At 40.5% G+C, this 15015-nt stretch overlaps 1 pseudogene; it reads left to right on the forward strand.

The window, feature by feature from the left end:
• Positions 1–5553, forward strand: part of LOC108317700 — a 6259-nt pseudogene extending 706 nt beyond the window's left edge.
• The last annotated feature ends 9462 nt before the right edge of the window (positions 5554–15015 follow it).

Genomic DNA, 15015 nt, shown 5'->3' on the forward strand with positions numbered 1-15015 from the left:
GCCTCGGCCTCCCAAAGTGCTGGGATTACAGGCTTGAGCCACCGCGCCCGGCCTGGATTTTTTTTGTTTTTAAGAGACAAGGTCTCACTCTTGCTCTATCACCCAGGCTGGAGTGGCTGGAGTACAGTGGCATGATCATAGCTCAGTATAGCCTAGAACTCCTGGCTCAAGTGATACTTCCATCTCTCAAGTAGCTAGGTCTACAGGCACATATACCACCACACCTGGCAATTTTTTTGTAAAGACAGGTCTCACTTTGTTACCAGGTTAAGTTTTCCTAATCTGTAGATTTATCCTCCATCTTTTTTACCCCTCTGATTTAAGTCATTGGTGGTTTGTCTTGTTGAATTGACCACACCCAGATGTTGCTGATTACATCCTTGTAATGTAGATGAATGTGTTATTCTGAACTTTGTAGTTCTTTTATTTTAGAAGATGGATATAGAGACTTAATCAACTTCAAGCCTTCAGATCCAACATTTTTGGCAAGACTACTTCAATGAGGGTGTTGAATTCTTCCATCAGAAGTCTTGTTCTCTCTTGTTGCATTTGATGATTCGTATCTAGGATCTATTATTTCATAGTGTTATTCTAATTCCAGTATTTCTCATTTATCAGCTGGAATGCTTCTATAAATAAATTTGTCCATAGTTGTTTATTACCTTGTGGTATAATTCATCTAGGAAAGGCAGGATAAATACTAACTTTTCCCTTTTATTTAATAATTTTTTTCACTTTGAAAATTATTATTTTTTCGAGACAGGGTCTTGCTCTGTCACTCATGCTGGAGTGCAGTGACATGATCTCTGCTCACTGCAACCTCTGCCTCCTGGGCTCAAGAAACAATCCTCCCACCTCAACCTCCTGAATTGCTGGGACCACAGGCGTGCACCACCACACCCAACTAATTTTTTGTATTTTTGGTAGAGACAGGGTTCTGCCATATTGCCCAGGCTGGTCTTGAACTCCTGGGCTCAAGCAGTCCACCCACCTCAGGCTCCCAAAGTGCTAGGATTACAGGTGTGAGCCACTGTGCCCTATTTAATAATTTTTAAATGATGCTCAAATTAGCCCACCTTTGATTAGTAAATACCTCTTCAGGGTAGCTGGTTCAGCTATCTTTGAGGGGATAGAAAAGACAGGATTTATGACAGGTTGTATGTGGGTATAGCCAAAGAGGAGGAGGGAGTCACAAAAAGAGTGCCAGGTGTTTGGCTTGGGTGGTTGATGCCTTTCACTGAACAGGGAGCCTAGAAAGAGGAATGGCTTTTTAAAGGAAGACAGGTTTGGACTTGTCTGAGGTGCTTATGGTGGATACATCTCAGTGGAGATGCCCAGGGAGCAGTTGGGTATCAGGATGTGAGATTCAGGGGAGCAGTTCCTGACTTCAGGACCTAGGATAAGGCTCAGTTGCTGAGTGTAGTTCACTCAGATTGGAATTATGTGTGTTATTTCTTGTTTGATAAAAATAGATTCCTTTGCCATCAGGAGCCAAGTTCTACCCCAAAGAAAGACTACATAAGCCCCTGTTGTCCTTTCTTTTACTTGTGCCATCCTTAGGGAGTTGAATTTTTGGTAGAGTAGAAAGGGATAGAGTTAGTGCAGTTAGGATTGCACTTGCTGATTTGCAACCGATCTGTCAGATTTATTACAGCCAATCCCTCGATTAGAGGAGAGCACTGTGGATGTACCGGTAGGATTTACTGGAGTTGGAATTGGGACTGGGGAAACTGGTTTTGGCTTTGCAGGAATGACTGGCCTAAGGCAGTCTATTTGTATTCCTGAAGGATTTTTCCCCCTTTCCTATGTTGCTGCTCTCTGAAGCAACTCCTTTCCTTTCTTCCTTCAGTTAACAAATATTCAAGCGCTGGAGGTAGAGTGGTTGGCAAAAATATGGGGCACAGTCCTTTCTCTCATATTTTGGAATCCAGTGACAGACACATGTGTTATATATGTTAATCAAAAGGTTGTCAGCAACATGTTCTACACTAATGCAGGAACCCAGCAAATGACATATTGATCAGGAACCTTTGACTACCAGTACCAGCCCTTCATTGTTGGAAGATTTAGTCTCAGATAAGCTTATAAATCAGAATATATATATATAAAACATAGGGCCTGACACATGGGAGACTCTGAAGTAGAGCTTTTCTAGGGGAAAAAAACCTTTTGTGAGGTAAGATAAAAGAGAACATGTGAAAGTGAAGAAGTATATGAATGCACTCACTATTAAGAAGTTCAGCAAAAGAACTGTACCCCACCCACACAACACACATACCTCTTGCAGAGCCATCTGTTTTCTTTAATGTATTATGAAAGCCTTTTATATACTAAACCAAAGACGGAACCCTGGGCTTGACTCTTTGGAGTACATGAGATTAATAAGGAAGGATAAAATTGCAAAGTAAAAATACTACGTGATTGATAAGTACTGTCATTGTATGTTCTAGGGCTCTAGGCAGCATGGAAGGAGGGTGTGATTTGACTTTGCCTGATTTTAAGGCTGGGAGAATGGAGTCTTAAAATATTTTACAGAGGAGGTGATTTTTAAATTGAGTCCAATAAGATTAGTAAGTGGGAGTGGAAACTATAAGGAAATAGAAGACTTATTCCAGGCAAATGGAATAAGTGTAATAGCTTAGTGTAATATTTGCACTATAAGTAAGTGGGTTAGCATGGCTGGAGTAATGGGTACTTACGAGAAGTGGTGGGAAATGAAGCTGGAGAGGTCAGGAGGAGCTGGGTTACAGAGGGAGGGCCTTAGGAGTGTGGGCCTTTATATCATAGGTTCTTGGGAGCCATTGATGGGACTCAGTGAGATCATGCCACATTCACTGGGGGCATTTTATCTTGCAGGCCTTTTCCCAGAGTTCTCACATAGAACTGAGTTCCCTTTGGATAGAAGTCTTTTCCTGTGTCATCTGACTTTGTCTCTAAGTCAGGTAGATGGTTGGATGGACAAATGAAACCACCAGAGAAGTCAGGGCTGAAGCCAGAGTCTGCATGGAAACAAGTAACCTTCAAGTGGTCCACCTTTTTAGGAGCACCAAAGGAGAAAGCCTGTCAGTTTACTCTGCCCCCAAGTTTGAGACTTGCTTTTTACGACTTTGATCTTTTCTTACTTCAGCTGCACATGTTGCTTAACAGCACTTTGAGCTGTTGCTGTGTTCAGAGCTAGAGTATTTCTTTGCATTAATCTCTGGGCTGATCTGGGTCTTAATTGAGAGGAAGGTAAACAGTCAGGGATGCCATATGGGATGAATAAGTCCCAACTTGTTTAGACCTCTGAGAAGACACAACAGTTGACTGCATTTTTATTTGTATGCTCTGTACCTGATTCCTTTGTTTTCTTTTTATTCAAAAAGAACTTATTTATTCATATTATAATCTGTTCTTGATTGGGATACTTTAAAAATTCATGGATTTGACTGAGGAATTGTGAAATTTTAAATGGAGGAAAAGCTCACCTTTTCCAGGTTCCTCTGTTTGCAGGTAGGAAACTTACCTAATTAAATGTCTTACACATATTTAAATTTCCTGGATTGTCCCAAAAATGTCTTTTTTACAGTTGTTTGGTTCAAATCAGGATCTAAAAGTACATGTATTACATTTGGTTGTTTACATAAGGCTGTTCTTTTTTTCGAGATGGGGTTTTGCTCTGTCGCCCAGGTTGGAGTGCAGTGGATCACAGTTCACTGCAACTACCCAGGCTCAAGCAACCCTTCCACCACTTCAGATGGGATAGCCGGGACTGCAGGTGTGTACCACCGTACCTGGCTAATTCTTAAATTTTTTGTAGACACGGGGTTCTCCCTGTGTTTCCTAGGCTGGTCTCGAACTCCTGGGCTCAAGCGATCCACAGACCCCTGCCTCCCAAAGTACTGAGATTACAGGTGTGAACCACCTTGCCAAGCCTACGTAAGCACTCTTTAGTCTTTTTTCTTAAAGTGCACTCTCTAGCCTTTTTTCCCCCACAGCCAGTCATGTTACCCTTTTACATAGCATTGGCATTACAAAATCCTTTGAGATCTTCCTTATTCCTTCTCCTTTTTCCTTCAGGTCTTGAAAAACCTTTCCTACTTGTCTGCTTGTGGAATATCCAGGTTCAGCGCAAATGTAATGCCCTCTCCGTGACACCTCAGTCTGCTCTAATGAATTACTTCTGCATCTCTGTTTACCTAACACTTTTCTTACCTTGTCTATATCAAGGATCTGGCAGATAAGAACCAGAGATCTTGGTCTCTTGTTTTTTGTTTTAACCTCTGTAAGTTTAAAAAGGAATTTAAAACATTTTCTGTGTGTTTCTGATTTTCTAAAATGGATACAAGTTGTCGTCCCCCGCCATGGTCACCCGGCTTTCACTTTGCATCATTCATTGAAAGCCTCTTAAAACCAAATAATGCAAAATTATTCTAGTGATCGTGTGGCCACTAGATTTGCTGTCTTGTGTTTTACACTGAAGGACTGAACTTACCCCTTTAGCCTCAAAATCTGCAGTAATCTTTGAGAGCTTCTGTTTGAATAACATAGGAGAAATGCTGCTACGAACATCTCAAAAGAGGCTTTGCCATTTCCTGTCCTAAATATACGTGGTTTAGTGGGAGAAATAGAGGACTATTTGATTTTCTTCTCCAATGGTCTGATGACCGCTGCCTCTTCCTTTCTTTGAGCTTCAGTTTGTGCATCTTTAAAATGAAAGTGGAAACAGTCTCTTGGTGGTTAACTAAGGTTCTGCCATTCATAATTTGGACTCCATAGCCAGACGCGGAGGGAAGGAGCTAGGAGTAGCCTCTGAATAGCCGCCGAGAGGCAGTGGAGCCAGCGACTACTGACCCAGACCCAGCCGAGCCACCGCCGCCGCCGCCGCTGCCGCCACCGTGCTCCCCGCCCCCACTGCAGCCCCCAAGGATGCTCAGGAAGACCACAATACTTAAGAGAATGCAGACGAGTCTAACCATGACCCTCACTTTGAGCCAGTAGTTTCTCTTCCTGAGCAAGAAATTTTAAATGCTGGAGGAAGATGAAGAGGAACTTTCTAAAATGGCGGCAAAACGGTTTCGATTAGCTGCCGAGAACGGTTTTCCAAAATGGAAGTAGCGAGGCACTGGCGATATCACGCTCGTGAAGCGGAAGGAGAAAGAACCATCCGCTTGCTCATGCAGAGGTACAAGACCTTGACGATCTGTGCCAACCCTACATCACGCCGATGGTGGAGCTGGAGTCCAAAGTTGATGAACAAAATGTACAATATTGTTCATCTACTTTTTAAAAAACATTTCAAAACTAATATTAGCTACCGTGCCTGGGTCTGGAACGCCCACCCTGACTTCAGCGATGGCGGGCGCCCCAAGCCAGAGCTGCTGGCCACCCACGTCCTGAATGCTGAGAATGCGCAGACATTCAAAACAAAGTTTGAAGAATGCAGGAAAGAGATCGAAGAGAGAGAAAAGACAGGATGGGGCAAATAACGATCATACCGCAAAAGTGGCGGAAAAGTTAGAAGCTCTTTAGGTGAAGGAGGAGACCAAGGAGGATGCTAAGGAGAAAAAATAAATCATCTTATTTTTTCCTCTCTTTCCCTTCCTTTTTTTTTTTTTTTTTTTTATTTTTCTCTTTCCCTCTTTTTTTTTTTTTTTTTTTTTTTTTTTTGCAAGGGACGTTATATAAATAACTGAATTCAAAATAATAATTTGGACTCCATTAGGTTTGCAGTATGCAAATGCTGCATATGTTTGGATGTAGAATTTTGTTCACCTACTTTTTTTCTACGTTTCAAAGCTAGTATTAGCAAGTAGAAAGTGTTGATTTCCTGTTTTCTCTCTCCTTCCCACTTATAGATTCCAGTAGTTCTGTTATCTTAAATGATTCTTCTTCTCTCTCTTTTATGTTTTCATTTAATAGAGACGAGGTCATTCTATTGCCCAAGCTGGAGCGCAGTGACTATTCAGGGGCACAGTCCTTGCACACTGCAGCCCCAAACTCCTGGCTTCAAGCCATCTTTCTGCCTCAGCCTCCTGAACAGCTGGGACTACTCGTGTGTATGGCCAGCTAAACAATCTTACTTGTAGCCGTAGTTAAAAATTAGTGTTTAGCCGGGCGCAGTGGCTCACGCCTGTAATCCCAGCACTTTGGGAGGCCGAGGCGGGTGGATCACGAGGTCAAGAGATCGAGGCCATCCTGGTCAACATGGTGAAACTCCGTCTCTACTAAAAATACAAAAAAAATCAGCTGGGCATGGTGGCATGTGCCTGTAATCCCAGCTACTCAGGAGGCTGAGGCAGGAGAATTGCCTGAACCCAGGAGGCGGAGGTTGCGGTGAGCTGAGATCACGCCATTGCACTCCAGCCTGGGTAACAAGAGCGAAACTCTGTCTCAAAAAAAAGAAAAAAAAAAAAAAAAAAAAAAAATTAGTGTTTAGTCCAGGTGTAGTTGCTCATGCCTGTAATCCCAGCACTTTGGGAGGCCAAGACAGATGGATCACTTGAGCACAGGAGTTCAAGACCAACCTGGGCAACACAGACTCCTGTCTCTACAAAAATTTTTTACAAGTTAGCCAGGTGTGGTGATGCGTACCTCTGGTCCCAGCTACGTGGGAGGCTCATGCGGGAGGATCGTTTGGGCCCAGGTAGAGGCTGCAGTGAGCCATGATTGCGCCACTGCACTCCAGCCTCTGTGAACAGAGTGGGGCCCTGTCCCCCCCCCACAAAAAAAGGGAAAAAACCCACAAAACAAAAATAAGATTTGGAGTTCATCTTTTACATTCACATGGGCAGTGTGGTGTGTGTTCATCTTCTCTCCTCCTCCTTTGGGACTGAAAATGCTGGAGAAATGTGGCTCTGTATCCAAAGATGAAACTTGCTTGTCATCTTAAGCTATGTTAAAGATTTGTTCTCAGGCTTATGAGTACATCAAGGATTGTTAGTTGGACCCACCTTGAAAACGCGTCTGCTTCAGTCTTGATAGAAATTAGACTAATAGCTCCTTATTTAGTCTTTTCCTCTGAAGGTTTGTGCCGTAAAGCACAGAGGCTTGCTGCACCTCTGTTGTGTGCAGGTATTTAGTTCTAATAAATCCATATCCTTCAGGGATACAGAGAGCTGCCCTTTAAATAAGTGTTTCCAGTTGAGTAGCTTTTTGCTAGTGGACCCTCCCCTTCCATTTTTTTCCACCCTTGTTCTATTTGTAGTGACTTTACTAAAATTACTTAACAGTTCCATTAAATCCACAGGGACTGAGAAGAAAAGATAAATCTCTTATAGAGTTGGGGTGGGGGTAGGAAAGCTGGTCAGTGTATTTATGATGGGGTAAAGTGTGTCATGGCAGTGGCAGAATATTTATTTTTAGACAAATTATAGCCTTTCTCTTCCTCTAAATCACTGGTCACTTTCTCTTTAGGCCCTACTTTGTAAGATGACCCTAATGTTCTCTATTGGTTAGAAAAGCCCTCTAGTAATGGTAATAGCAATATTTGCTATTCAATTATATGGCTGCTAAGTGACAGATTCCAGCCCTATTCCACGAAGGGTCTCATTTTTCTGGAATACTGCTTTAAAGTGTGCACAGCCTTTAAGTTATTCCTAAAGCTAAATTAGGAGGGGAGATTTCATAGAATGAAGCATTTTACACAGTTAAAAAGCATTTATCCTGAGGAATTAGTTTCTCTTTGGGCCATTCCACCTTCTTAGTGGAACTTGCCCTTTTATTGTATCTTGATACTTGAATGTTTAGCTGAATGTTTGATGTCACGTGGCCCCAATTTGCTTGCCTTTGCAGTGCTGTGGTAAGGTGTGAGTGTGTATGTGCACACCAGGTGTTATACAGTCTGCTGCCTGCTGCTGGTGTGGTTCACTAATCGGGGAAGCTGTAGCATAATGATTGTTTAAGATCTTTTGCGTTTTAGGGGAATGAAGCAAGAAGCTTATTTTGAAGGTGTAAACTTTTGACTAAGAGTAGGGGCAGCGGGGAGTGAAATTAGTAACTTTTGCTTTCCAAAAGGATTTTCCAGACCTAGTTTCCTTTCTCCAAACTAGTTGTGTATAACCAGAGCATTCTTTGAAGCTAGTACAGATAACCAGAGCATGGAAATGAACGACTAAAGTCAGCCCTGCAAACAACTCTTAGCTCCATGTATTAATTTTCTTAGAGGAATTTGCATTGTCATTGTTTATTATAATGACAGAAAACAGGGAATCCCACTTCTGCATGCCCCCCATAACCCCCCAGAAAAACCTTATATGCCTAACATTGAGCTTCTGTTTTGTCTTTTCCTTAGGCCAAAGGTTTTGGCTCTAAATTTCTAATCCAGTACAGAAGACTATAGCATAAAATAGCTCTTGGAAAAAAAAAAGAAAAAAAAAAAAAAACCCAGCATCCGAGAACCCTTTTAAATAAATTATTTTAAAATGCTGCCTTTTAATTTTAGGATCTTAGCTTAAAGAAGATTGGAGGAGAATTTCCCATGAAATGGTTCCCATAATAGTTTTCAGAAAGATGTGCTAGGCAGTATTGTTAACTAAAGAAAATAAGTCTATCAGTTCCACTTAGATAACCTTTGGTAATAAACGAACTCCATACACGTTGTGACCTTAGAGCCTGAACTTTGTAATCACATGACCAGCTTGTAAACTGACCTGTGAGGATGACTGTCGTAGTCCCGGCTTAGAGAAATTGACCAAGTGTCGGAAGGGTAGTCATCAAGCTGGACTTGTCCTGTAATCTCTGTTTCTTCATGGGTGCAATAGAACTTTTCAGCAGACTACAAGAAGAATGAAATGGAGACATGGGAAGGTAAGGGAACTGACTGTTTAAGTCTGGGGCCCAAATTTAAGGGTTAGAAATTTTCTTTGAAGGTTTGGAGCAAATAGCCTTGAGGGAGAAGGAAGGCAGTCCACAGGCAACTGTTTTTTTGTATCTTAACAGAATTCAGCTATAAAGTTTTCATATATGCAGCAACTGGCTGTAAATGTTTTGGAATGGAGAAAAGAATTAGAACTGCAGTGAATTTCATTGTTGTGGTTGATGAAAAGCAGAAGAAAAGGGGTGCGGATTTAAATCTTACAGTGATTTGCAAAAAAAATTTTAAACTGAATTTTGCGTTCCAGTAGTTAGTTAAAATTTACATTAAAAAATTGGTCTGTTTACCTCTTAACAGTTGTTTATATTTTAAATTTCTTAATCCAGTTCGATATCCACCAAAGCCTTATTTACTACTGTTAATTATAGATAGAATTGGGGTCATGAGGCCATTGATAAGGCAACCTCATCCTCTGTGGGGGAACTTCTATACTTTACAGTTTGGGATGTAAGACTAAGCCATTGCTAATTTCTTTTTAAGTGGGTTTTTTAAATGGGTACATTTTCTGCATGTATATGTAATGTAATTAGCAGTGACTGGTTAGTGTTATAACTTGTTTATTTGGAAAAGACCCATACAGCTGAAGGCACAGATATAAGATGAATCTTAGTATTAAAGATTTGCCACGTTTATAAAATACAGGCTAAGAGTTTGCAAAGAGTTTGATTTTCTTAAAGGCAAGCACTGCTGAGAAGAGTTCCCTACTTTTTGTAGCAGTTGATAAATTTCTAGGACTGGCATTAACCCTACAAAATAGCTGGTCCTGGGAAAGCTTCCCAGCTCCTTGCAGCATGGCTAACATCTGCCATAGGCAGCTTTGCAGTTTCATTCTCAATCTGAGGATGCACAAACCAAGGAAGTGGGACGCCCTTTGATAATAGCATTCTTCCTTTTAGTAACCTTGGTTTCTTGCCTCCCTTATATGTTGGCCCCCAGCACCTTATATGCCAGATTTTATTGGTTTTTAGTGTACGTTAACAGAAAGAAAGTTCACAGAAAATATCAGTTGTAATTTTAAGACCTGTTATTTACCTTGAACAGCCTCCTCTCCTCTCCCAATATACGCAGAAATTGTTTGTTAAACTATTCTGGATATACTGCTTTTCCAGAGAGGAGTAGTTTAGGAAGTAAGATTTGCTTTGGATCTATTGGACAGGAGTTTAGGAGCTGACAAAGTCCCAGAGCAGTAATTACATGAGTTTAGAAGGGATGACTCTGGAGGATTTAGATTTTCTTTCTACCAGCTTGAGTCTCTTAGTGATATGTAGTCTGCTAGCTCTGAAAGAGAAAAAAGATTTGCCCAGAAAGTTCTCCCCTAGTTCGTATTTAAGTATTAAAACTTCAGTTTTTCTTAGCCATTCAACAGCAGAAAATAACTTATGGTACCAAAACAAAAACTTTCATAAAATAAGGAAATAAATTTAAAATTGTTCACCTGAATCTTCCACACAAAATTCTAGTAAAGCAAAATGAATTATCCTAATTGAAGGAGGTTTTGGAAGCTTAAGAGGCAAAATCAACTGCTTACAAAAGAGGTCAGTGAAAACGCTACTGTAAAAAAGCATTGCCTGGTTTTAGATATTGGGCCCTTGTCCATTTAAATTAACCTTTGTCACAGCTGGGCATACAAATGTTTTGTTTTAGTTCACAGAGGGTTAACTCTATTCAAGCTTTCACTGTGGCAGGCCTGATCTGTGGAGTCATACAATCTGGTCTTTCAGCCCTGCCAGTCGCTAGGCAGGAAGTCTTATTTCTTAAGCTATCTTTCAGAATGGGGGGTTGGGATTTGGAGAAAGGTGGGGGAAGGGCTTTGGAGCATCTGTAAGGATCAATAACAGAGAGAGAGAGCCGCAAGAGAGGCCATTGTGCACACTTCAAGATAGATGCAGCCCTTGTGCACGGCCCCTGCCTGGCAGGACAGACACCTAAAACCAAAACAATGACACTGAATGAATTCCCTGTGAAAATTAGATTGCCGCTTAAAGGAGAAAAATACTTGAGTGCCCTTTCAACGTTTGGGAATATTCTCATTCCTCAACTTGTAAAGATTAGGCAACCCCCACTAGAAATAACTCCAAATTGATTTTTAAATGCCTTTTGTCCTCATGCTAATACTGTATTGAATTGGAGAGGGCGATCATTTTGGTCTTGGTCACATGCATCAAAGCATTGAGTAATCTTTTTTTCTTCTCTGTCTCCTCCTCTCTTCTCTCTTCCTCCCTCCCTTTTTCTCTTCTTTTTTATTCTAATGTTTGCTTTACCCTATTGGTTTTGGAGGCATCATTAAGGGAATGAAAAAAACTAAGATTTGGTTAGGATTTGAGTAACACATGTGTGAAATCCCTCCCCCAACAGCTGGTATTGGCTCTCGAAACTTCAACTGAGCTAAACAGATGTTCCTAGTGTGTTATTTTGAGATAATTTAAACCAGACTTATAGTCAAGAACTCTACAAAAAAATCATAGATTTGATTTTTAAATGCACTGAAGTTGTGATATCATGTCACATCTTAATGCATATTATATGGGTGTTAAGCAAAAACACCTGAGCTTGGGAAAGTGAGCAATTCCGCCAATGAAACTGTGGTATTACAGACACTACCAAGTTTGTTATTTTACTTCAGCCAGATTTTCATTTTTCAGATTCCCCTTACCCAAACCCTCTAACATTCCTGTTTTACTGTATCCTTTTCCAGAGGACTAAGGCATTAATTCAGTAGGTACTTTTATGATGCAGATTCTTTATGGCAGTTGGAAAGAGTAATAGAGTCATTGCCACCTCTCTTCCACTAAACCCCCAAAGTCGTGACAACTGACTGGTAACAGCTGAGAAAAATGGAATCCTAAACAGCCTCAAATAGTTTTCTCCCAACTTGAAATCTTCCCAAAATAAATGCATAAATGAAATGGGGGTCTATAATGTGGCTTGCAGACATACAAATGGAATAAGGGGAGGCAGGGAGACCTGCACTTGAAATTAGTAAGTGTTGTTTATTCTAGGCTTCTTGAGTTGATACCTGACATATTCTGGACAATTTTGAGGCTAGGAAAAATACCTAGATGCTTCACATCATGTGGATAGTTTTAACTCATCTCTAATCTGTACTCTTTTGCTGGGGAAGATGATGTACGGGAAGAAAATCTGATTTAATCACCACAAGCAGTACCTCCTTGATACAATTGATTCTGCCCCTCTGATATATTGTAATTATCTATTGATATTTAAACCTAACAATTGATTATTTTAATGGACATTTTCCAGGGGTATACAAATATTACTAACAAAACTTGGAAGTTTACGTTGTATTAAAATGGGGTATGAAACCTACCATGACCCTTTTGAACAATGTGGTCTTTAATGTGTACTGGGGGAGGGCCTAGTGAAGGAAAAGCCATAAAAGTCTTCAGGGTTCAAGATGAGGTTGGGATTTTGGCCCATTGCTTTTGTCATTTTCACACACAAACATCACTGCAATCATGTTTGATTTAGCATCCTTAATACAATGAAGTGGGAGAACAAAAGGATATCAGAGGCACAAGTATGGAAGCCAAACAGTCTCCCTCCCCGCCACCACTAATTTTTTCACATCATTCTTTTTTTTCTGTTCCCCTGCTCCTGGGGTTTCTTTTTAAGCCAAGGAAATTAATCTATTTGCAAGAATCATCTTTTTGCATGCCTCAGTAGTTTGCTTGGGCAATTGAAAAACAAGCTACATGTCAAATGGTTTTTAGCCATGTAAAAAGTCATTTCCTAAAAACTTGGGGAAAACACCATAATTAGGAAAAATGCATCTATCCATATTTCAAGGTTAAGAGTTGGTCAGGGCTGGGGTGGGGGGGTGTTCTCACTGCACAGCTGTTTTACATATTTTGAAAAGCCTGATAGATGTAAAGGTCATTGCTAACTCTAACAGGGTCTTGATGCTCACACTGTGATCCAAGGACCTTGCATTAATTAGGATGAGAAGCATGGAAGGTCAGGAGTCAACCGGCTGGTGAGCCTCGATGGATTGTTAGTGGGACCAATCAGAATTCCTGTAGGATTTTTAAAGCATTAAAACAAAGAAACAAAAACTACTGCTGCTTCTGTTGTCCCTGGATGGATTTCTTGGTCTGTATGGCAAGGACTCGTCCCCTGCTGCGCAGATGGCTCATAAAAACTTGGCTACATATATGGCTTTGCTACAGGCTTCCTGGTGTTGGGGAAAGAACCTCATCAGCTAGACTCTCACTTGGCCAAGTCACTTGACCTACATGAACCTCAGTTTCCTCATATATGCAACAGAGGATAGTAATACCTATCTCACAGGACTGCTATAGGAATTAAATAGGAAAACTGTCAGAGTACCCAGAACATGCTTAACATGGCTTGAATTGAAATGAGTTTCAAAGACGAGCAAATTTAGGGAAATTAAGAAAGAATTCTTGGGTGAGCCTAGGGCTGGTGGTATTTATACGCTAAGTAGGTCTCCAGGGACAGCCTCCGTTCAGTAGGCAACAATCAGGGAGGGGCTCTGGAAATTTAGCCTTGAAAATGCTGTACAACCAGTGGGGCCAGCTGAGCCTTCTAGAACCAATTGCAGTGTTAATATGCTATTCCTTTGCTAGTAATAATTAGCCATGAATTGGTCCCTGCAAAATTTGTGGCCTTTTCTCTACAGAAAGTCTTTTACGGTTGCGTAGATTGCAAGAAAATGGAGAGGGGGTGGGCTTTAAGGTAACGGACATGTTAAATCATAATCAGGAAAAGAAGAGTAGTAAAGTTAGTCTTAGTTTCCTGTGTTTTGATAGATAAATAGATGCCAAGACAGTTGCCCTGACCATGTTTAAAAGCCCTTTCTCAGGAGCTTTACCATGAAGTGGTAAAGTTGGGAATGTTGTTAGCATGCTAATCATTGCCTTACTAACTTTGGAGTTGTCAACCTGCCTGCCTTTTGGGTTCAGGGGTTATATCAATGGCTTATTATTCTAATCTCTGTATATAAAATCATTATGCAGCTAACATTCATCAAGCATTTGCTATTTTCTAAGCATTAGGAACAGAGGTGAGTTAGAATTTCTTACCTAAACTGCAGATCTCCTTTTTGAACTACAAAGAAGGAAAAATAATTTTAATGTTGCTTAACAGATGTTGAATATTTACCACTTGCTTTTGAGAGTGATTGGGGGAGGAGAAGAGATAGCAGTGGGATTTACTCTCACTTTGGGGCCCTATATTCTTTGAGGGTTCTGCTTTTTGGTTTTTTTTTTTTTAACTACTTTTACTAGATATTTCCTGTGACTTATTTGCTCCTCCAAATGTATGGCTGCAAAATAGAGTATTTTAATATTTGTCTTAATATGGTAAAAATAGAGGCCTGGATTACAATTGGCAAAAATGTGGAGGGAGTCTAAACCTCATTTTTCTGTTTCTCTGTTAGCACTCTCACCATTAGCAAAGTGTTTTCTTTTCTGTGAGGTTTCAGTGTGTGGCCTCGGTGTGATGGCTACAAGAGCCTAGCTTTGCTTTTTAAAGGAACTAATAAGTTATGGATAATAATATTAATAAGTTATAGTTAACTTATTAAGTATCAGATGTACTTATTATGGTATATTAAATAACCCACTGCATAGAAAATGTATGTTTTAGATATTTGGGAAAAAAAAGCAGACACCTTTCCTGTGAGCATTTAATCCCAAAATGTGTGCACAAGGGAGTGTGGAAAGAAGAGAGATGCAAATGAAAGGCTTGGCAACCAGTAGGTGGTAGCCATCAAGTCTTGGCCCTGGTCATTATTATAGGAGTATGTGTACATGCACACTATCATATACATTCATGTGTTTTTGTTCCTAACTTTGCCATGAGGTAGTTGTTAATTGCTGCTGACAAGAAAATCTACCATCTTTAGCTCTTTTATTCAACTGGGAATAGGAAGAGAAAGAGGTGATGATGTGCCACAGTGTGTATCTTTTCCTGTCACTGGATATAGTCGGCCATACAATTGTTTGAACCATGAACCAGTTGCTTTAAGAAACTGACCATCACATTGTACTGTTAAGATTCTATGTTCCTTTAGAATATGTAGAAATTAATTTTCTCTCAGCACCCCTGCTGTTGTCCCCATGTGCAGTTTGGAATCATATACACCAAAACATTTGCCATAAGGTTACCAATCTGATACG

The sequence above is a fragment of the Cebus imitator genome, unplaced genomic scaffold (genome assembly GCF_001604975.1).
Source record: "Cebus imitator isolate Cc_AM_T3 unplaced genomic scaffold, Cebus_imitator-1.0 Scaffold206, whole genome shotgun sequence".
NCBI lineage: Eukaryota > Metazoa > Chordata > Mammalia > Primates > Cebidae > Cebus > Cebus imitator.